Below are 9,775 nucleotides of genomic sequence, written 5' to 3'. Positions count from 1 at the left end.
TCCATACCTAATGTGCATTTTTAAAAGACCAGTGAAATATATTACAACTCTGTAAAGTTAAATATTTGAAAGCAATACTTTGCTTTAGATCAGATTTTCTAAAATATAAACAAAACTCTTATCATGTTAAGCATTGCATTCATAAGGAAAATATTTTGGCTTTGAACAGAGACACTTTTCATTCTGCATAATCAACCAGGAAGCTGAAGGATAAGAAGAAAGATATTGTTCTTCAGCCTGATCTTCAAGAACTCAATCTTGTTGGGTGGAAGAGAACTTAAAATAGCATTTTCTAAAATAATAACGGGAAAGAACTAGAACTCATTTCAAATTTGGGGGAGAAAGGGCCTTAACAATAATCAGCTTAAAGTCACCCCAACTTAAAAGGGCCAGTGTTTCTTGTCAAGGTTTAATGACATGGGGGTGGCAAGTGAGTTGACCCAGAAAATGGTAATTTCCTGTCAAGAGCTCTCCAACAAATGTCGCCTTTATACTAGGTGAAGATCGCTCGGCCCCAGTGTTTTGAGATCAGCGTGCTTAAGCACTCTTCATTAAACTGGATGCAGAGTGTGAAAGGTGATTCAGGCTTCTTGGGCAGGCATCCGCGCAGATGGTGAAGCCTCGGACACTCCAACAAGGCTGAATAGATGCTTCACTGGTGGAGTTAATAGGGAGGCAGGATCCAAGGCGGATTTTAAAAATATTGTTTCTCAATAGTCTCTTCACTGGAAGGGGGGAAAATGTCCCTGACTCATTTGCAATTAGCTGACCTACCCGTACAAATCTTTCCATGCTGGAGCTTCAGCCATCACAGATTTTATTGTAAAAATACTACATATTTGCAATGCCATATTATTTTCCAGCAGTTATTCTTTCTTATATTCATGACACATTCATAAATGCAGCTGCATCAACGGGGGGAGTGACAGGGTTGGCTACACAGAGAAACAACTCACTGTGTCCCCCCCCCTCCCCTTGTTTTTACAGTTATTTATTAGCCTTTCCATTTTGCCTGGACTTGTTTGCCTCAGAACGTTAAATAAAACAAGGAATGGTGGATCATTGAATCTATGCTGATGTTTAAGGAGATTCTTTTTTTGTTTGGCGATCTGTTCTGCCAATGAGAAGAAAGAGTTTTTGTCCCACCATGTTTCAGTAATGGCAACTATACCATATCTGCCTTCCTGTAGTAATACTTCAAATTCACCCTGTTTGCTTCCTAAACTTTGAGTGTTAGTGTATAGGCATTTGAATCCTTCATGGGTCTTGGATATGTTTCTTATATCTCCTACTTTGTAATTGGGATTTCCATCCTTTCCATTACTCTCTACTTTGATATGTTTTTCTTTTTCTTTTATTTCTTCTTTCTCTTTATTCCCTACCTCCTTAGATTAGTTATCTAATCACTAGATTAGTTATCTAGTGGTTTTTACTTGGAATTGGGTTCTAAAGGTCATGAAGATTGGCCCTCTTCCCCACTCAATTTTAATTTAAAACTCTTTTGATAAGATGAGCCAGTTGTTTTCCAAATATATTATTTCCAGTTCTTGTGAGGTGCAGTCCATCCATTGCCAATAGCCCTTCACATAGGTAATGTAGAACATGATCTAGGAAGCCATGGTCTCTCTTGCCCCAGTATTACGCTTTGCATCATGCCTCAATGAACGATACAAGAAATGATTTATTTATTTATATTGAAAATTTTGTACACATTAAAAGCCAAATTTAAAGAAAAAATAGGAAAGAAGGAAAAAGGGCTGTAAAAAAAAAAATTATGAAATACGACTTCTGTCCTTCTCTTCAACAAACACAATCTTATAATCCTCCTTCCTATATATCTTACAAATTCCTTCAAGCCCTCACTTTGTCTACATCTTTTTTAATCCTCAACCCATTTTTTCTTCTTTCCGCAAAAAAATCCATATAAGGTTTCCATCTAGAAATGACTCATCAAATATTAGTATATCTCATTGAAAATCTTTTTTTTTTTTAACTAGACCTTTTTCCCCATTTAGAAATAAAGAATATGGTTTCCAAGTGAGAAGATAGAGGTTTCAGGTAAGCCTGAAACCTGAAGCAAAAAGGGTCTGGAGTAAAGGTGGAAACTGTGAATGAAAAAAATAATTTCACATCAAGGCTTATTCCCATACCATAGAATTTACAGCTTATCTGCTTGATTTTTCACCTTACTTTAGTTGCAAGATCAGGAACTTTTCACTTAGGAATTCATTAAAACATTCAGTGTAACTCGGTGTGCCAAAATGTTTGCCTACAATTGTACAATATGTGATAGTTTATGATACAATGAAAGAAACCTTTATTTTATATTAATTGCAATAACCTTTATTATTTATCTTATGCTTGCTGATTTGATGGAGTAGGTATAGATGTATTGTATACTGGGTTAAAATTCCTAGACCAACTTTGTTTTCCCTTGCACAATCACAGATTTTTGTATTTCCCACCATAAAAAGTTAAGGAGACAGTTTTGTCAGAATTTGCATCTTATTTATTTCTTTTCTGGGAGGGGGGGAGAGGAATCTGAAATATAATTGCATGATAAATGTTTTAACAATATACTTTTGCATCTGTAGTACCCTTTCAATAGCCCGTCTTCACGGATGGAGCCCTGTTTGATGAGCAGCACCTCAAGATTGCATCCATCTCCAGTTACACCTCGCTGGCCAGAGGTGCCCTCGGCAAACCCTTGTTATACAAGTCCACCAATGCATTCCACAAGATATGGAAATTCCAGTGACATGTACACCCCATTAACCACACGGAGAAATTCTGAATATGAGCACATGCAACACTTTCCTGGCTTTGCTTACATCAATGGGGAAGCAACCACAGGATGGGCAAAATAAACACGACTGGTAATAATATCAATCCTACATATTTAATAAAAAACACAGACAAAAAAATTATATGCCTGTTAGTAGAGTAATGGAAGTCTTATGTTGACATTGGTAATGACTATGAAGACGGGAAATCTCCTGGGCACATGACTATAAGCATGGCATGCTTTATTGCTCTAGGCCAGTGCAATGGTTATTCCAAACAAGCAAGATTTTAGTGCTGCTATTAGCATTATGTAGGCGAAGGTGTGTCTTTCATTTTGTGTCTTTCTCTACATGCTAAAATCTGCCCCAAGTTAGTTGTCATCTCAGTTATCTCTGAATGTTCTCCACCTGCTTTGCTTGTTCATAAACCTACAACTGCAGTTGAACTTATCTGCATCAGACAGGCCTATATTCCTCAGAACACCATGGAAACAAAATGGACTTTAAAATCATCCAGTCTGGTCATAAAAAAAAAAAACAAGTCTTGATTTAATAATCTACATTATACTAACCTACCATAAAAAGAATCCTCTCATTTTCCTGACTTGAGTCCAGTTTTTTTGTTGTTGTTGTTGTTAAAACTGTGTGGAGCTTCTTGAAATCTTCCTTCAAATGCAGCTATTAACACGGTTAAAAAAAAACTCTAGACCTTCAAGATAGATGTGGGAGATCTTATAGTGAGGTGGGCATGCTTTATTTTTTCAGCGTATGGCTTAGCATTTTATCATTATCAACTTATACAATTTAACAGCTAGAAGTGTTGACTGAGAAGCACCCAGTTTTCCTATGGGCCAGAAACAAGCCCACGGTTAAAACCAGATTGCTTCCATTTCTTCTATTTAAAAAAATAGATAAGATTTTGAAGTGCATTATAGGCAGGCAAGAGAAGGCTATCAGTGCTTTCCCCCTAAGTAAATACTTATTTTCCATTTCATATGCTTGTTCCATATGCTTGTTTTAGCTTCTCAGTGGAAGGTAGTCCCCATTTAGAAAAGCAGATCAGGAGGGAGTGCAATCAAGAGAAAATGGAAAATAACTCCTTCCTGTCACTGCTCTTCTTAATTTCTCCTGCAGCATCGAAGTGTCACATGTCATGCAAGTAATGGCATCATGGAACACAACCTGTAATGCAGTGATTATAATACTGGCTTACATATCTGAAATTTATAAAGATATCTGACATGCAGTGTTTGATCAGCATCCATATTTTCTCACTGAGACTTTGTAAATGATCTTTAAGGAAAACATATCGGAATGAGCAAATTTTTACTAGAGGAAAATGAAATAAGTTTTTTGCTTCTCTTTAAAAACCTTCACTGGCTTTTCCAGAGTTATTACTGTTGTTCTCAGTTTCTAATGATATCTGAGGCTTTTTAAAGCAGCACGTTAGTTATGTTAGGTGAATTTCAGTTGTACTTTTATATCATGGTGCACTTTCCTATTGATCAAATAAGTGTCATCTTAAAAAAAGATGTTTAGCATTGAATTATCACTGCCTTAAATTGCTGTGTTTTGTATTATGTTATCAGTATTTATATCACTCTATGGTTATTAAAGGTAATGCATCCTTAATTACAAGGGATGCTGCCCCATTTCCACAGAACATTACTGTGTCTGTGAAAGAGAAGGAGTGTATTGTAAAAACCAGGTAGGGAAAAAAATATCCACTCCTACTGAGCAGCTCACATATGGATGTTTAACATAAGCCTTAGTGAAATCCTTCTTTCCATAGCTTCATATTGCTTTCCACCTGACCCCAAGCACATCTCTAGGTCTTCTTTCCTCTGAAGTTGCTGGTAAACCAATCTGGTGATCTAGGGAATTCTGGGAGTTGCCAAGATTGAGAAACACTCATCTAAAGCATAGCTTGTAGTTGGATAGCCTATTGCAGGGATGTCAAACTCACAGCCCGCAGGCCAGATGCTGGCCACACCCCCACCAGGCTTAGCGAAGGGGGGGGAGTCCCAATTTGTCACATGATGCCACTGTGATGACGCGAGTTTGACATCCCTGGTTTATTGGGGTGAGTGGAAGATTCCTAAATAGGATCTATCAAAGTCTTGATATTGGACATTAAGACTATGGAAATTAGCACAAAAGCATCCAAGAAGAGAGCTATTTGGGCTCCTATGGGACAACTGTTATGGTAAGAACCTTATGAGAGCAAAACAAAAGTGAATGCTATGTGAGACTTATAAAAGATGACAACCCATTTATAAAACCTGATCCTGGGCTCCTTTGCCAAGACAACTCCTTACATTTATACAAATCTCAAAGTTGTGCCTTTTAAAACCTATTCTGTGTTATGTAAAGTAAGGGAAAATTGTATTTTTGAGCCTTATTTTTCATTGGTATATTTGGTCAAATTCATAGTTCTTTGTGATTTTTTTTTGTAGAAGAACTATTAACATAGGGTGTTATACTTCTGTATTATATAAAAAGCACCTAGTAATTATGGTGGACTTATTACCCTATGGGTAAGATATTACAAGAAAATCTGGCATCAGGCATTTTAATAATTGTTTTGTAAATAAAATATTTGATAGCACTCAACTGTGGTGATAACTGTTTATGGTTAAAATGGAATTGTGTTATTTGTACAGTTATCCAATATATATATATAAATATATATATATAAAGACTTTTCACACTTAAATAAAAATGGAACCAATATTATCTTAATTAACTTGAAATATTTTAAGATCTAGACAGGCAACCAAGAATGGTGGTTTATATATATTATACTTCTAAATGTGTCAGAAAGATTATCTACTGTATATTACATAAAATAAAATAAGTTTGGAACCAAAGTTAAAGAAGAACTTTCCTGCTCTCTGTTCTGCAAAATATCTCTGGAGAGTTGATGGCTTGTTCGTAGGAATAATTCCTCAACCATGTGGGATGGTATCAGAGGAATTTTCTGAAACAAGGTAGATTATGTAAGGTCATATGCTTATACCTCCTTTTCAAGATATTTGTCCCCCTCCACAAAAAAGTTGGGAGAGATGTTTTCTGATCCTGAATAACATGTGGTATTTTGCAGAGGGTTAATGAGACTTCCCCCAAATCTCTAGAGGTTTTCAGGATTTTTTCCCCAGGTAGCTGCAGAAAGGAGAGGATTAACAGGCTGCTTATTTGTAATTATACTTATGTGAGCAGTTCCTGCAGCCATAGCCCATCATAAATTTTCTGTAATTCAACATTTTTTTAAAAAAAGGAAGGGGACTCTTCCTATGCTTGTTCCTGAATGCTATTCTCACTGTCTTCCCAATGTTTTAATGACCACTTAGTAATAAATTAGAGAACCAGTTTTGTGCAGTGGTTAAGGCATTAGGCTAGAAACCAGGAGACTGCGAGTTCTAGACCTGTCTTGCCTTATGCATGAAAGCCAACTGGATGATCTTGGGCTCTTTCTCAGACCCAGAAAGTAAACAATGGCAAACCATTTCTGAAAATCTTGTCCAGGCAATCATCACAAGTCAACACTGACTTGAAGAGACCCCTCCCAAAAAATCCAGTTAATGATTAATTTTAAGAAAAAGTTATTGAAGGAGATTTTTGAACAGTGAATGGCATCCCCATTTGAAGAGCAACATTTTAAACTATATATTGTATTCCATCTTTTGTGTCATTTGCTTTTGAGTTGAACAGATTTCACTGTCAAAAATATGTTCAGTTCTGGGACTCAAGAGATTATAACTCTTGGTTATGAAGGAAGTCACCTTCAATTACATATTGCTGACTGTTCATGAATAATTGTCTTCTATCTGATCTTATTTCTTTGAAGACAATTTCACTTCAGCCACAGAAAGGAGTGATTAAGTTTATTCCATCATAACTTGCTTTTATTTATATTGTGGAATTAAATATTAATGAAAGATCATGCCCAGTACTTGATCTCCGCTTTCAACAAATACATCCAACCAAGATTCAGAATGAGAGTGTTTCAGGTTAGTTTTCCTCAGAAGACTTAAGTGACATCTATGTCCATGTGGCTATTCCCCCAAAACATTTGTTTGTGTTCAGCAACATTTCTTAGCAATTCAGAATGTTGTTTTTTCAGTCTGTTATCTATACTCAGCATTTTCACTAAGTGCATGGCAGTGGTCATGAAGGTCATCTTAATCCAACGGGCAGTCATGATTACAGTATTTCAATTATTCTCTTCATTTTATCAGCCAGTATACTGGAACTACCATAGCTTCTGAATTCTCAGCCACTGGGCCATATAAATATATAGAAATCCTGTCTGGGCCTTTCCCAAGTCATAGATTAGGTTCTGTCTAGATTCTCAGTCAACATGGGCTTTAATACCGTCTCTTCATGTCCTAATTTCCACAATGCACATGCAACATGCATGGGTTTGTACATGGTCTGACCAGAACTTATCATCATTCCCACTCAGAATTGGATCCCCAAGGATGGGTCTTGATTCTCCCTTTTGTATGTCTCTTAGTAGGTTTATTTTGTTATTTTTGTCACTTTTTAATGACTATAGACCCTCATGAACTGGTTAGGTAGCCCGTTATGCTGATTCATTGAGAAAAAAAAAAAGGATGCTAGAAGAGCAGTTATGCCCATAGCTCCCAATTCAGAGGCCTACTTCAATAATTTTAGGTTGTTTATTAACTATTTTTTTTTGTTGACATAACAACTCTCTAGCCAAGTCCCAGCATTTTTTTTTTTTGCAAGACATTCAGAAGTGATTTGTCTTTGCCTTTTTCCTAAGGTTGAGAGAGATCATCTGCCCAAAGTCATCCAGATGGTTTTGTGCCTAAAGCAAATGATCTCCCATTTTCTAGCCTGGTGTCTTAACCATAATACCAAACTGGCTCTAATTCATATAAATACCCAAAGTAAACTGCAACACCCATAACTCCAATATGTTAGGTTTATACAGAATAAATGTTCCTGATTAATCTGTTATCATTGAATCTGGAGAGAATTTTCAGTAATTATCTTGATCAAGTGGTAATCAAACTATTATCCAAGTATCAAAACGATACACAAATGAGATTACTCAGAATGCTTGTAAATTCTCATGACTGAGATTGTCTCAAAGAGTTGTAGTAGGTAATCCTCCAGCAATCTGAAGCTGCTCTGTGGCTATGGCATGGGGAAGGCATGTCTGATAATTTGGAGATGTAGCATTTAGCTCTGTGTGAATTGGGTAGCTATATGAATTTTAATAAATAAATTTCTTAAATAAAGGTGATAATATGAAGTTTGAGCTTCTGGAAGTAGATTAGTACTCTGGCAAATTCTTTCTCGAAAGATATTCCCCATGGCAATACAAATTTGATTAAGCATAATTATCTTCCTCCATTCATCTCCAGTTGTTGAATATGTATCCTAGTCTTGACAAGGGAAGAAAAAAGAAAAGAAAGTTTCCTTTTGTAAATTTCTTTAGTTCATTTAGATTTTACACCAAGTCTTAATGTCCTGCGATTAATTCCACCCTTAGAGGATGTGTTTATTGATAATGTTTGCACATCATTCTAAGCTGAAATGTGATTGGTTGTTCATAGTTCAGGGAACAATGCTCAACCAATTAGATCAATTCAGCTAACAACAATCAAATAATGATCAGTAAATGCAGCTATTGAATCTATTTGTGATAGTGAACACACACACACACACACACACACATATAATCATATAAAGCTTTTTTATAGAGAGATTATTTAGTATAAGGCAGGGGTGTCAAACTCATGATATCACAGGGTGTCACATGATGTATCAGGACTCCCCCCACCCCTTTGCTAAACTGGATGTAGGTGTGGACAGTGTGTGATGCAATCAAACTCCGCAGGCCAGGAGTTTGACATCCCCGGTATAAGATCTTTGCAGTATCTCTAGGATCTTCAACTACAGGTGCTTAGTACTGAATCTGGTTCCTCTGCATTCAAAACATGTGCTTTTGCTCTGATTTTATTCCTATGAAGTGTGAACACTATTGCAAAGGTTCTTTTTAACTTCCTGTTAACACCTATCTAATAAATAGTGTGAAATTATCATTGGTTTTTCTTATGGTATAGCAATTGCTTGTATGTATGAAGATTTACACAGCAGTTGGCAGTGATTTGCATTACATTTGCAAAATTAATACAGTGTGGAATTTACTGATAAATTCAGCAATGATAAATTAAGCAATTTAAAAAGGAACTGGACAAATTAATGAAATATCAGGCTATCTGGGGTTTATGGCTGTTTATTATTTCTGGTGTCACAGGCAACATTAACAATTGCTATTGAACAAGAATGGAAATGGGCCTTTGTCTTCCTAGCCATGTTGTAAATTTAGGCATTTGTTTACAACACTAAATGGACCAAGTCATGTTTTCTTGGAGGGGTAGAATCTTAGAAGGGGAACAGCAATGGAAATTAGACTAATGAAATAAACCCACCTTTTTTGTTCAGATTTCCATTTACTCTGAAGGTCAGTAGTCTTTAACAAAACGGATTCTGATCTTCTTCAGTTCATCAGCACTGATGTGACTGAACCTAAAGACCTTTTGAAGCCAACTGCCAAATATTTGCAGAGATTAAATATAGCTAGTATCAGAAAACTTGTACCATGTACTTCGCTGGACACTCCAATCTTCAAAAAAGAAATGGAATTTATTTTGGATTTTCTCATTTAATTTCTGAACCTTAACATTTTTCCTGATAACTTCACAAATATAAAATGTACTGCTGAATAGTTCCTCAGTCCATTTAGTAACCTACTGAAAAATCTTGAGAAATGCTTTTTCTGACTAAAAACTAATAAAGGTAGTTCTGGTTTAATGAATACAATTGGGACCAGTTGTTAAGCAAATTGATTGCTAAATGAAACCTGGACTGTACTTGTGTTTTTTACTTCAGCTTTCCTTTGCTTTACAGACCTGTAAAGGTCATAAATACAAAGATTAGTCATAAAGATACTTTTT

This window comes from Pseudonaja textilis, unplaced genomic scaffold (genome assembly GCF_049901715.1).
Source record: "Pseudonaja textilis isolate UNSWEBS1 unplaced genomic scaffold, rPseTex1.2 PTEXCTG168, whole genome shotgun sequence".
Lineage (NCBI taxonomy): Eukaryota > Metazoa > Chordata > Lepidosauria > Squamata > Elapidae > Pseudonaja > Pseudonaja textilis.
This window is presented reverse-complemented; position numbering follows the sequence as displayed.